Genomic DNA, 15,032 nt, shown 5'->3' with positions numbered 1-15,032 from the left:
GCATTCCATGAATCTGGTCCAGGTGCTGAGTGTGTGGGCATATTGTCCATTTCTTTTTTGAAATCTATGGGATTTGTACTAATGCCCGTTAATTGGTCTGCACGGCCTTCCCCTATACTGCTTCTGCCACAACATTTATCAGTATACTATTACTGCTACAATGTTTTGCTGCTGCTGTCACAATACAGCACTGCTACCACAATATACTGCTGTTGCTACAATATACTGCTGCTACCATAATATACTGTTGTTGCTACAATATACTGCTGCTACCACAATATACTGCCTCAGATCTTGATAAACTGGGGTGAACAAAATATGGCAGACGCTGCCGCCCATCACACCGACATTAAAGTTATTTTCTTATCTCTTTTTTTTTTTTGTTGTTCTCTTCAAGATATTACTTGTTGAACAAGTGAGCCAAATTTGTGTGTGTAGTGCATTGTTATTACCCCTCCCCCATGCCCCTCCTGCCTCTCACACCTGGCCCCTCCCCTCTCAATGCTCCTTCCACCTTGCCCCTCTCCATGTCCCTTCCCTCTTGCCCCTCCCCTGCTCCTCCCACCTTGTCCCTCTTTCCATCCAGCAGACTGAGGCCTTCCATGGACGCAGTGGACCCATTGGTGTCACTCCAGGACCAATGACGCCCCTTACACGAGCCTTTATACAAGAGAGCCAGGAGCTAGGCTGTCCTGTCATTGGTTACACGACCCTGAACTACTAGGATTTTCCATGACATATTTTTCAATTGAAGATGGGGTCAGATCTTCAACAGCCAGGGAATACTTAAAACCTGTGAATAAGCGCCCCAATCTTCATGTCCTGCACACTGCTACTGTTCATAGGGTTACTTTCTGCAACAAAAGAGCTGTTGATGTCAGATTTGGACACAGCAAAAAAATGTTAACAGTGGGAGTGCTGCATGAGGTCATAATGTCTGCTGGGCCAGCAGCATCACCCAAGTTACTCATGTTGTCAGGGGTTGGACCCAAGGAACATCTCCAGTAGCATAAACTGAAGTGGTAGCAGACATACCAGGAGTCGTCCAGAATGTGCACGATCATGTTGAAGTTTTAGGTCTCAGCTGGTTGGGCGTTAACGTACATCTTTTCTGGGCTTACTGGGCGCATTCAACCCCACTGCTATCAAGCAACACAGAGCCTCCAGACAAGAGTCTGTGGGTGCAGTACTGCTGAATTTCCTAAATGATTGGGTAAAAATGTCACAAGAAGGTGATCCACTATGGCCCTGACATGCAACTATTTTTCAATGGTGCCATTATAGCATTTGACAAGAGTATTATAATTCTGGCTTTTGGGGATTTGATAAAAAGAAATTTAAAGAGTAAATGGGTGAGATATTGGGAAGAGATGGATTCTGTATCAGACCCATCCTTGGTCTACCCAAGAGTAGAGGAACAATCATGCTAAAGTCAACAAATTTACATGATCATCCAAATACTGATCCTCAGCTTCTGTCACATCCAGATGATGTTAAGGCCCTTGTTAAAGGGATAAATGTCGCCGGGCAACACCTTTGGAATAAAGTTTTATGATAAGCCTCTCCCTGGGTGCACTGGTGAAATATATGGTTCTAATTACTAATGGGTTTGCTATGTCCATCACATGTCTACAACTTTCTACCACCTTACTAGGGGCTGTAAGATGGCACCAGCTTCAGATCCTTATGGTGTGGTGGATCATACACAGGGTTCGTGGAGTGGAAGGACTGAGAGTAGTGGATGCCTCCATTATGCCATTTATTACCAATGCTAATACAAATGCTCCTATTATTATGATTGCTGAGAAGAGCAGTGACATGATAAAACAAGAGTGGACGTGCTCGACAGGAGTGAATATATAAATCAGACCTATCAAATCAAGGCCTGGTCTCAGACTGGGCCACGGGGGCATTGACCCCCGAAACCTTCTCTAGGTATACTCCTCTCCCTTCCCCTCCCCACCACCACCTCTACCCCTCTCCATCTCCATCTCTTTCCCTCCCCTCCCCAATGATGAGCTTGGGGAAAAGAATCACAAATAACTGCAATCAAGTCACTGTCCCAGATTTCCACTTGGCCAACTTCATGGGACTGAGAAATTGCCTGAGTGGGCTAAATTGGGATGACCTGGCTATGGGTCAGGTAGCTAGTGTTGGTTGCCAATATGACGCATTTCAGAGCATAGTGTTAGCTGCCCAGACAACTTTTGTTCCGAGTAGGGAAATTAGATCCAACAAAAATGATCCCAAATGGATAAAAAATAGATTAAAACATCTTTACTGGTCAAAAGAGAGGCATATACAGGCGTATCAAAAGGGGATGGGCAGTTAAGAAATCAATATACGTATTCAATTAAAGAGACGTAAAAAAAAGGAATAAGAAAAGCTAAGAGGGATTATGAGGCTAAAGTCGCAAAGGATTCGAAGACTAACCCAAAAGGGTTCCCTCAGGTATACAGAAGTAAGATTAGGGACAAGATAGGCCCACTTAAGAGTAACTCAGGTCAGATCACTGACAGTGATAAGGAAATGTGTGAACTTTTCAATACCTACTTTCTCTCAGTTTTTACTCAGGAAGATACTAGTGAAATTCCAAAAATACTAAATTATGCAGAACAGGACAATAATAAACTATGCACTATTGGGGTAACTAGTGACATAGTCCTCAGACAAATAGAGAAATTAAAACCTAACAAATCCCCAGGCCCTGATGAACTGTTTGCGAGGGTTTTAAAGGAATGTAAAGAGGAACTTAGCAAACCTTTGGCTAATCTTTTCAATATATCACTACAAACTGGCATAATGTCAGACAAGCGGAAAATGGCAAATGTAATACCCATTTACAAGGCAGGCGACAGGTCCTTAGCTTCGAACTATAGACCAATAAGCCTTACCTCCATAGTTGAAAAATTTATGGAATCAATTGCGAAAGCAATTCGTAGCCATCTTGAAAGGCATAAATTGATTAATGAATCTCAACATGGTTTTACAAAGGAGAGTTCCTGTCTTACGAATTTACTAACTTTCTTCACTAAGGTATTTGAGGAGGTAGATCATGGTACTGAATATGATATTGTGTATATGGACTTCAGTAAGGCTCTTGATAGAGTTCCACATCAAAGGCTATTAAGGAAACTTTAGGCACATGGAATAGGAAGAGAAATTTTTTCTTGGGTAGAGGCATGGTTGACAAATAGGCAGCAGAGAGTTTGCATAAATGGGGAGAAATCAGAGTGGGGCACGTCACAAGTGGTGTTCCACAGGGGTCAATGTTGGGACCTTTGTTGTTCACAATTTATATAAACGACATAGATGAGGGAATAAATAGCGACATAAGCAAATTTGCTTATGACACCAAAACAGGCTGTCTAATTTTTTCTAATAAGGACATTAGAGCACTCCAGGACGATTTGAATAGACTGATGCAATGGTCGGAGTAGTAGTAGATGCAGTTTAATACGTATAGACAAATGCAAAGTTCTAAATGTTGGACAGTAAAATAACCATGCCACATAAAACTAAATAATGTAGATCTTAATATTACGGACTGCGAAAAGCATTTAGGAGTTCTGGTTAGCAGTAATCTAAAACCAAGACAATCTACCTGGAGGTTATTCCGGGGATCAACACCCCTGCGGCCCGGTCCACAACCAGGCCTCCTGGTGAATCAGGGCCTGATCAACCAGGCTGTTAATGCTGGTCACACATAGTCCAACGTACGAACCACAGCCCAGATGATCCGGCACTGACTTTAGGTATCTGTGCAGCTCTCTCTTGAAGGCAGTCAGGTGTTTATTGGTAATTCCCCTTATGTTTGGTGGGAGATTGTTGAACAGTTTTGGGCACCGGACACTTAGTGTTTTCTCTTAGTGTACCAATGGCGCCCCTACTTTTAATTGGGGGTATTTTGGATCGCCTGCCCAGTCTTTTACTTTCGTAGGGAGTGATTTCTGTGTGCAGATTCGGGACCATTCCTTCCAGGATTTTCCAAGTGTAGATTATGATATATCTCTCTCTCCTGCGTTCCAACGAGTACAAGTCAAATGCTTCCAAGCGTTCCCAGTAGTTAAGGTGCTTGACAGAACTTATACGTGCAGTAAAGGTTCTATGTATTCTCTCTAGATCTGCAATTTCACCTGCTTTGAATGGAGATGTTAATGTACAGCAGTATTCCAGCCTAGAGAGAACAAGTGATTTGAAAAGGATCATCATTGGCTTGGCATCCCTCATTTTGAACATTCTCATTATCCATCCTATCATTTTCTTTGCACTGTTGTGATCCTTGAAAGTGAGATCCTCAGACATTACTACTCCCAGGTCCCTTACATTATTTTTCCACTATTGTATGGCCAGAGTTTGTAGTAAACTCTGTTCTAGTTATTATCCCCTCCAGTTTTCCATAACGGAGTAGTAGTTGGAATTTGTCCTCATTGAACATCATATTGTTTTCCGTTGCTCACTGGAAAACTTTGTTTATATCTTCTTGGAGGTTAACCGTGCCCTCAATAGATGACAGCCTCATGCAGATCCTAGTATCGTCTGCAAAGGATGATACAGTGCTGTGGGTTACATCTCTGTCTATGTCTGATATCAGGATGGGGGCAAGTACTGTGCCTTGTGGAACAGAGCTCTTCACTATGGCAGCCTCCGATTTAACTCTGTTGACCACTACTCTGTGTTTGATTGGTTAGGAAGTTGAAGATCCATCTCCCCACTTTGTCAGTTATTCCTCTAGCACTTATTTTGTGTGCTATTACGCCATGATCGCACTTCTCAAACGCTTTCGCAAAGTCTGTGTATATTACATCTACATTCTTATTTTCTTCCAGTGCATCCAAGGCCATATAGTGATCCAGTAGTTATGAGAGGCAGGAGGGACCTGCCCTGAACCCATGTCCTGGATTGTGCAGATTTGGGAATCCAGGTGGTTTGCAATCCTGCTTCTTAGTGCTCTTTCAAAGATGTTTATGATGTGGGACATTAGAGCTATTGGTCTATAGTTCTTAGCTAATGCTTTGCTGCCACCTTTATGGAGTGGGGCTATATCTGTTGTTTTAAGTGACTGTGGAATTTCACCCATGTCCAAGCTTCTTCTCCATAGTGTACTTAGGGCATGTGAGAGGGGTTTCTTGCAGTTCTTAATGAACACAGAGTTCCATGAGTCTGGGACTGAGACTGAGTGCATGGGCATGTTGTCAATGGCTTATTCAAAGTCTATCGGAGTTAGGGTGATGTCGGAAATCTGGCATACATTTATGGAGTTTTGAGGCTCATTCATGAAGAAATCATTTGGGTCGTCGATCCTCAGACTGACTAGTGGCTCACTAAACACAGAGTCGTACTGGGATTTCACTCATTTCCTTGTTGTTGTCTGTGTAAGTCCCATCCTGTCTGAGTAAGACATGGAATTTGTCTTGTTTTTGGCATATGAAAAGAAATATTTCGAATTTCTTTCAATTCAGTTCTCTCCTAGTTCCTTTAACCCTTAAACTGTCCAAGTAGATCTACGTTTTTTTACATTTTTTTCAAATACATGTATAACAAAAAAAAAACGTAGATCAAAGTTTTTTTACACGTTTTCAAATGTAAAAAAAAAAAAATCTACTTTTTTACATACTTTCAAATGTTGAAAAAATGTAGATCTACGTTTGGACAGTTTAAGGGTTAAGAGTCCTTTAACTTAAGTTCAATAGTTTCCACTATCGAACAGAATCCTTGGCTTCATATCATGAAGTATAAATAACAGAAGTCCTCAGGTTGTTCTTCAACTCTATATATCTTTGGTTAGGCCTCGTTTAGATTATGCTGCACAGTTTTGGTCACTATTACAGAATGGATATAAATGCACTGGAAAACGTACAAAGGAGGATGACAAAGTTGATACCATGTATCAGAAATCTTCCTTATGAGGATAGACTGAGGGCCCTGAATCTGCACTCTCTAGAAAGGCGTAGAATTAAGGGGGATATGACTGAGATGTATAAATGGAAAACGGGAATTAATAGCATGCTAAAAATATCTAGCAAAGACAAGACTCGCAGCAATGGTTTTAAGTTGGAAAAATTCAGATTCAGGAAGGACATAGGAAAGCACTGGTTTGGTAATAGTTGTTGATGAGTGGAACAAACTCCCCAGTACCGTCATAGAAGCTAAGACGTTGTGTAGTTTTAAAAATAGGTTGGATAAATACATGGGTGGGTGCTACTAGGTCAGATGCTCCTCCCTTAAGTGAATGTGACTGACCTGTCTAGGTTAAGGCATTGGCTTAAGCCGGTGGGAGAATTGGACTTGCCTCACATGGGCCAGTAGACCTGCTACAGTGTTCATTCTTTCTTATGTTCTTATCACCACCTCTTCCCTTCACCATCACCTCACTTATTTCTGTATCTCGAATCACTGTAATTTTCATATTTACAATGATTAGTTACTGCCACCGTCACCACTGCTACCTTTACTACATCGTCACACGTGCACACTGGAAACTGGACACGTGCACAGCACTGTGGGGAAGTACTAAATTCGTATAGGTCACACAACGTCTTGGAAATAGGAAGTGGAAGGTTGTTCCAAGTCCTGAGATCACGAGCCTTTCACCAGGACGAAGGTGTCTCAATCGTACCTGAAACACTGTCACCGGGGAAAGCTAAACCAGTAAGGACCATATAATACTTGGATATTGATGATAGCTTCATTACCCAGGATCAAGAGCCATATAGCAACATGGATTATTATGGGGAGCGCTAAATCCGTAGGGAATATACAACGCCTCTGGGGGGGATGGAAGACATTTAGGCTTAATTCAGAGAATTAGAGCACAGATCAAGAGCCCCTCACCAGCATCAAGGAACCTCCCTTGAGAGGTACTATTATAATCATCACCAAGCGCTAAACCCATAAGGTCACAAAGTGCTTACAGCAGCATGGAGAGGCGTGTCGGGTGGAGATTATATACACTTACCTTCACCAATATACTATATTCTGCATTCATCGAAGTCCATGAATAATATTCTTCATTTTCTGTTGACATTATACATGTTAAAACACATTTAATAAACAATTAATGGAGACATTTACTCAAAAAAAAAAAAAAAACTGACAATGGCAAGGTCTTACGTTCGATTCCCCAGCGCTGAGGAACGTACGGGCAAGTTACCTGGCAGTAAAAAGTAGGTACCTGTGTGTTAGGTATCTGTTTTGGATGATGTCCAGCTATAATGTGTAAGAAACTCCAGTACCTGCTGCAAGTATTGGATGAAAGGTGTCCGTCTACCCAATAACCTTAATTAAAAAAAAAAATCTGCTTCACCCTCCTTAACTTCTTCAACTCTCACCCCCATCTCCACCTCCTAGCCCCCTATCATTGTAAACTTGTCCCACCCCTGGCGCCCCCACCCCCCTCCCCCCAACATGGGAGACAGCAGACAATATTAAACTACGACCGCCTCAGCACTGACCTATCCCAACCATGATAAATGACCTAGACCTGGTCAAGGCGGCAGTGATACTCTATAAACACTTGTTTTAGTAAAACTCGCCTCTCAGGTGCCCGCCAGTGAGGTTCATTGTCCCTTAATTAACAATCCAGTCAATGGTTCCCAATACTTATACAAAAAACACTATTTACACAATACCCAGTGTTTACTCAACACCCAACATTTACACGGCAGCTATGATTTACACAGTACTCTCGTCACTCACCGGAGTACTCGGTAACATACCTCAATCCCCCTAAATTTTACAAGTTATCTGAGTCAATGTTCTTGACGCACTTTTAAAATCCAGCAAAAGGAAAAGGATACACACGTCTCATACATAAGCTTATCTCTGCATAATTTACCACCAATGTATACCTAAAACATGGAATATACTGATGGTACATTATTAACCTACACTTGGTCTTTACAACCACGTGTAGGTTACCACAATGAGACTTAATCATTAGACATCATTCTAATTTACTAGTAAATTTATAATATATGAAATACCTAGTTTTTCGGCTAACAATCATTCCTTACCTAAGAGTAACTTGATTAATATAGCTTGTAATATAGCAGATACCAGTGTATGCTATAGGTATAAAGTAGGATTAATTAGTTGTGTTCATGTCATGGGCAGGACGGGAGGTACAGGCAAGTCTCCCTACACACATACTGCCCCTGATCACCCCCATTCTAACACATCACCTATCATTACACTTCGTCATTCTGTCATTAACAGACTCCCTGATCCCTTCAAAACTTCTTATAATGGTTTCAAGTTGGAAACATTCAGATTCAGGAAGGATATAGGAAAGCGCTTGTTTGGTAATAGAGTTGTGGATGAGTGGAACAAACTCCCGAGTACAGTTATTGAGGCTAAAACGTTGTGTAGTTTTAAAAAAGGTTAGATAAATACACGAGTGGGTGTGAGTTGGACCTGACTAGCTTGTGCTACTAGGTCTGATGCCGTGCTCCTTCCTTAAGTGGAAGTGACCTGACTAGGTGGGTCATTGGGCTAATCCGGAGGGGGGCACCATGGACCTGCTTCGCATGGGTCAGTAGGCCTGCTGCAGTGTTTCTTCTTTGTTCTTACGTTATCTTCCACAGCATATCGTGTCGACAGCTGTCTTGCAATCCAAGAAAGTACCATTCACCCCAGCTATGCTTTTCCCATTCCTGAATCCGTGTTGATTGTCTCTGACAACTCTCTCACTTTCTAGGTGCTCCACGAACAAGTCAGCGCCTCCTATCTTTTACCTTGCTTGGAAATAAATATCATTGAATATTCTCTCTAGATTTCTGGAAGCTGGCTTGTTACCCGCTACTTATTTGAAGATTAGCTATGATTGTATACAAGTCTCTGGATGCAACTTCCCAGCAATTCCAGGAATAGCTTTTGAAAATTGACCACTGTCTGGAAAATCTCCCAACTCCTGCCCCAAACATCTTGCTACTGGGAAATTTTAACTTGAGATATACCTAAAATCGAGGAGTGTAGCAAATAATATTTTAGCAGAGATCACCCCAGGAGGCAGCTCAGATGAAAATTCACACACACACACGAACTATTAAATCTCTGCACCAAATTAACCTTAAAGCAGCAAATATTAGAGCCTACACGACTAGAAAATACACTGGACCTCATCTTCACTAACAACGACGATCTGATATGTAATCTAACCGTATCAAAAACATAATAGAGGTACAGACATATATGCACACCTTCAATATACCATGGGCCAGGCTCGTCCGGTGCTTGCATGATCAACCAAGCTGTTGCTGCTGGAGGCCCGCTGTCCCGCATATCCATAACAGCCTGGTTGATCTGGCACCTGGTGAAGATACTTGTCCAGTTTCCTCCTGAAGGCTTCTACACTTGTTCCAGCCGTGTTTGATATCTTCTGGTAAGATGTTTTATAAAGCAAAAGGACACAAGTGCAACTAATGTGACATTTTTATTGTGGCAACGTTTCGCTCTCCAGGAGCTTTGTCAAGCCGTTACAACCAGTACAGGGACACAGAGGGTATATATACGCTCAGAGTGAGGTGCAATACTAGTGGTAGTGGTAGTGATATAAGTAGTAGTAGTAGTAGTAATACAATATGAGTAAAAGGGTGTCGAAGTTTCTTGCTGTTTCACCTACATAAATCTTGTCGCAGCCTCCACAGGGTATTTTTATGTTACCCAAGTAATAGCTTTTATATTCTTTTACTCATATTGTATTACTACTACTACTACCACCACTACCACTAGTATGGCGCCCCACTCTGAGACCTATATATACCCTCTGTGTCCATGTATTGTTTGTAACAGCTTGACAAAGCTGCTGGAGAGCGAAACGTTGCCACAATAAAAATGTCACATTAGTTGCACTTGTGTCCTTTTACTTTACATATTGTCGGTAATTCTACCAACATTGTTACAAGATGTTGTATAGTCTGGGACTCCGGATGTTGATACAGTGTTCCCTTATTTTCCCCACCGTACCCCTGCTCTTCACTGGGTTTATTTTACACTTCCTCCCATATCTCTCACTCCAGTGTGTTGTTATGGCAGTGTGCAGACTTGGGACCAAGTCCTCAAGTACTTTCCAGCTATATATTATCATGTATCTCTTTCTCCTTCGCTCTAATGAGTACAAGTTCAAGACTTGAAGGAGTTCCCAGTAATTTAGGTGCTTTACTGGCTATATGAGAGCCATAAACGATCTCTGCATTTGTTCCAGCTCTGATATTTCTCTTGCCTTGAATGGGGCTGTCAGCACTGAGAAATATTCTAAACGAGGGAGCACTAGTGATTTGAAGAGTGTCACCACTGGCATTATTTCCCTTGTTTTGAAAGTTTCCGATACCCACCCCGTCATCTTCCTGGCTGTCGTGATCTTTGTTTTAAGTTCCTTAAATGAAAGGTCAGCTGACATGGTTATTCCCAGGTCTTTTACGTATTCCTTTCGTTCTATTTGGTGACCCTCTTGAATTTTGTATATAGTGTTCCTTTTGAGTTCATCATTCTTTCCATACCTAAGCAGCTGGAACTTATCACCACTGAACGTCTTGTTCTCCACTGCCCACTGGAAAACCCTACTTATGTCTTCCTGTAATTTTTCAGTGTCCTCTACCGTAGTGACTTTCATGCTTATTTTGGTGTCATCTGCAGATAATGATACAAGAGAGTGACGGGTGTTTTTATCTATGTTTCCTATGAGGATGAGAAACAGCAGAGGTGCGAGGACAGTGCCTTGGGGAACTGAGCTTTTGACCTCGCTGATGCTGCATCTTGCTCTGTTTACTACTACTTTTTGTTCTGCGTGTTAGGAACCCGAAAATCCATCTGCCTACCTTACCGGTAATGCCCATGGCCCTCATTTTGTGCGCTCTCACTTCAAGATCGTATTTGTCAAACGCCTTTGCAAAATCTGTGTAAATCACATCTGCGTTTTGGTTTTCTTCCAATGCTTCCGTAATTCTGTCATAATGGTTCAGCATCTGTGACAGGCATGCTTGTCCTGCTCTAAAACCATGCTGGTTCGGGTTATACTGGTTGTGATAGTCCATGAAATTTGCAATCTGCAGTCTCATCACTCGAAGATTTTTATGTGAGAAGTTAGGGCTATTGGTCTGTAATTTTTAGCTAGTGCTCTACTACCTCCCTTATGCAAAGGAGCTATGTCTACACTAAGGCCTCCGGTATTTCACCTAGATCTAAGATCTTTCTCCAAAGAATACTGAGGGCTCGTGCTAGTGGTACTTTGTACTTCTTTATAAATAGAACATTCCATGAATCTGGTCTAGGTGCTGAGAGGGCATGTTGTACATTTCTTTTTCGAAATCTATGGGATTTGTACTAATGTCCGTTAGATGGTCTGCGCAGACTTCTGGTGGAGTGAAAAATATTTGACTCCTGACCAGCAAAATGTGATCAGTCATGAGGGTGTCTTCACAAAATTGAACTTCAATAACAAAAACATACAATGGGAACAAGTCAACCATGTCCTAAATGAAACAAGCTGGGAAGATGTCCTAAACAACACGGATCCCAACCTTAGCCTAGAAAAAATTAAGTCTGTGGTTCTTGAAATCTGCTCAAGGCACATTCTATTAAGAAAGAGAAAGAAAAGATGTAAACAAGAAAAAGACAATTCCTATACAGACGAAGGCGAAGAGTCACAGAGCTGCTGAGAGGAACCAATATATCTGAAATATGAAGGGAGGCACTGGTTACTGAAATAGCAAATATCGAAGGAATCTTACATGAGACAAGAAACGCAAGAAGAACTAAAAGCCATAAAGGACATTGAAAGAAACCCAAAATACTTTTCTTATGCCAAATCTAAGGGAAAAACAACAACCAGTATTGGGCCCCTGCTTAGGCGAGATGGGACATACACAGATGACAGCCAAGAAATGAGTGAGATATTAAAGTCCTAATACGATTCAGCGTTCAGCGAGCCGCTACCAAGACTAAGGGTCGACAATCCGAATGAATTCTTTATGAACGAGACCCAAAATTTGGTCATCTCAAAAATCCCTGATATTATCCTAACACCACAAGACTTTGAAAGGGCAATAAATGACATGCCCATGCACTCTGCCCCAGGTCCAGACTCGTGGAACTCCACGTTCATCAAGAACTGCAAGAAGCCCGTCACGTGCCTTCAGCATTCTAGGGAGAGGGAGCATGGACACAGGGGTCATCCCACACTCACTAAAAATATAGTCCCACTCTACAAAGGTGGTAGTAAAGCAATTATGAAGACCTACAAACCGATAGCACTAACATCCCATATCATAAAAATCTTTGAAAGGGTTCTAAGCAGGAAAATAGCCAACCACCTAGATACCCATCAATTATACAACCCAGGGCAACACGGGTTTAGAGCAGGTCGCTCCTGCCTGTCCCAGCTACTAGATCGCTATGACAAGGTCCTGGAATGCTACAGAGGACAAAACAAAGATGTAGTATACACAGACTTTGCAAAAAGCCTTCAACAAGTGTGACCACGGTATAATAGCACACAAAATGCGTTATAAAGGAATAACAGGAAAAGTTGGTAGGTGGAGCTATAACTTCCTAGCAAATAGAACACAGAGTAAGGTACGAGGTAGCTACAGTGAAAAGCTGTTCTACAAGGCACAGTACTCTCTCCCATCCTATTCCTCATTTCTGACAGAGAGATGTAATCCATAGCTCCGTGTCTTCCTTTGCGAATGACACCCGAATTGCCACGACAGTGACCTCCATCGAAGACACCGCAAGACTGCAAGCGGACATCAACCAAATCTTCAAATGGGCCACTCAAAACAATATGAAGTTCAGTGAATAGAAATCTCAACTACTCAGCTTTGGAACACTTGAGGAAATTAAAACTGTATCAGGGTATGCAATAAATTCTAACCATACAATAAAGGGAAAAAGTAATGTGAAGGACCTGGGAGTGATAATGCCAGAGGATCTCACCTTCAAAGATCACAACAATGTATCTACCGCATCTGCTAGGTAAATGATAGAATGGATAAAGAGAACCTTCAAAACTAGGGACGCCAAGCCCATGATGATTCTCTTCAAATAGCTTGTTCTCTCTAGGCTGGAATACTGCCGTACACTAACTGCTCCCTTCAAGGCAGGAGAAATTGCCGACCTGGAGAGTGTACAGAGATCTTTCACGGCACACATAAGTACGATAAAGCACCTAAATTACTAAATTAATGAACACAGAGTTCCACGATTCTGGCCCTGGGGCTGAATGCATGAGCATGTTGTCAATGGCTTTCTCAAAGTCTATCAGAGTTAGAGAAATGTCGGAAATCTGCCATACACTAATGGAGTTTTGAGGCTCATTCATGAAAAAATAATTTGGATTGTCGATCTTTAGACTGATTAGTGACTCGCTAAACACAGTCATATTGGAATTTAAGTATCCCACTCATTTCTTTGTTGTCATTTGTGTAGGCTCCATCTTGTCTGAGCAGGGGCCCTATACTAGAAGTGGTTTTTGCCTTTTTGGCATATGAAAAGAAATATTTCGATTTTCTTTCAATTTCACGAATTGCTTTTAGCTCCTGTCTCTCTTGGGTCCTGTAGGAGTCCTTTAACTTAAGTTCGATACTTTCCACTTTTCTGGTCAGCACTTCCTTGCGTGTGTCAGATAATCTAGCATTCTTGAGGAGCTCAGTGATTCTTCGTGGTCTTCTGTAGAGGGAGCATCTTTCTCTCTTCAGTTTACTTCTTCTCTTCTTCTTTCTTAGGGGAATATGCCTCGAACATACTTCAGCTGCCAGGAAGTTGATCTTTTCAAGGCACTGGTTTGGATCCATGTTATTTAAGACATCTTCCCAACATTTAGGACATGGTTCACCTAGTCACAGCTGATGTTCTTGTTGGTGAAGTTACATTTGTTGAAGACACCTTCACAGCTACGTGCATTTTGCTGATCAGGATCCCTGTGCATGTAAGTCTGAACTTCGATTAGATTGTGATCGGAATTAGTTGTTTTTGATATTGTTATCTCTCTTAGCAAGTCCTCATTATTTGTGAAAAGATCAAGTGTTTTTTCCAGTCTTGTTGGCTCCACTATCTGCTGACTTAGGGTGTGTTTATCGCAGAGATTTAGTAGCTCATGTGAGCGTGACCCTTCATCTGCGCTGCCTGCAGGGACTGTTTCTGCTATAACATTATTTGCTACATTCTTCCATTTTGTATGCCTTAGGTTGAAATTACCAAGCAGTAAGATGTTTGGGGATGGAGCGGGAAGAGTGTCCAGACAGTAATCAATTTTCAGTAGCTGCTCCTTGAACTGTTGGGAGGTTGCATCTGGTGGTTTATATACAACCATGATGAATAGGTTTTGGTTTTCGATCTTCATTATTAAAACTTCAACTACATCATTTGTGGTGTTCAGCATCTCTGTGCAGATGAGCGACTCTTTGACATACAGGCCAACCCCCCCATTGTTGTCTGTTCTTTCTGTCACATCTAAAAATGTTGTGCCCATTTATCCATATTTCACTGTCAAAGTGGTCTTTTGTGTGGGTCTCTGTGAAGGCTGCAAACATCGCATCTGACTCCTCTAGAAGTCCAATGATAAAAAGTATTTTGTTGTTAGTGGATGGCTAAGGCCCTGTATATTAGCAAACACAAACGAGGTTGTATTTTGTGTTTGTTGGGGGATTTTGTTACTGGCATCAGTAGTTGTGGTTCTGGAGGGCTATGGGGGGCCACTGGCTGTGCCTCCAGTCCAACAAGGCTCCAAGGTGGACTATTTTTATTTCCTTCCATTTTCTTTTTTAGTTTCCTGCCACTAAAAAATCACTGGAGTAGGGTTGTCGTAACTACTATTGTTTGTCTTGTGAGGTTGGACCTCCTGATCCCTTTTAGATGGTATGCAGGGCAGTTGGTGTCGTAGAACTGTTTTTGGAGGACCAAAGAGTGGCACATTTCTGGGTGAAAGAATTTACAGGAGGTAGAACGACACACTCCTTCAGACAGGAGGTCACGACATTATTTTTTGGAATGCTCAAAGTTGCATGTTCCATTTGTTTTTCCTGATATTCCAT

General features: G+C 41.8%; 1 protein-coding gene and 1 pseudogene across 1 annotated transcript in view; one reads left to right on the top strand and one right to left on the bottom strand.

Annotated features, from left to right (window-relative positions):
* The window catches only part of LOC128699157 (mothers against decapentaplegic homolog 3-like), a 271,000-nt gene that overhangs the window by 27,324 nt on the left and 228,644 nt on the right, over positions 1-15,032 (bottom strand). The window lies entirely within an intron of this gene.
* On the top strand, positions 577-1,863 carry LOC138854286 (glucose dehydrogenase [FAD, quinone]-like; annotated as a pseudogene).

The sequence above is a fragment of the Cherax quadricarinatus genome, chromosome 54, assembly GCF_038502225.1.
Source record: "Cherax quadricarinatus isolate ZL_2023a chromosome 54, ASM3850222v1, whole genome shotgun sequence".
NCBI classification, from domain to species: domain Eukaryota; kingdom Metazoa; phylum Arthropoda; class Malacostraca; order Decapoda; family Parastacidae; genus Cherax; species Cherax quadricarinatus.
The sequence above is the reverse complement of the archived record's forward strand: the minus strand, read 5'-3'. Positions and strand labels throughout refer to the sequence as shown.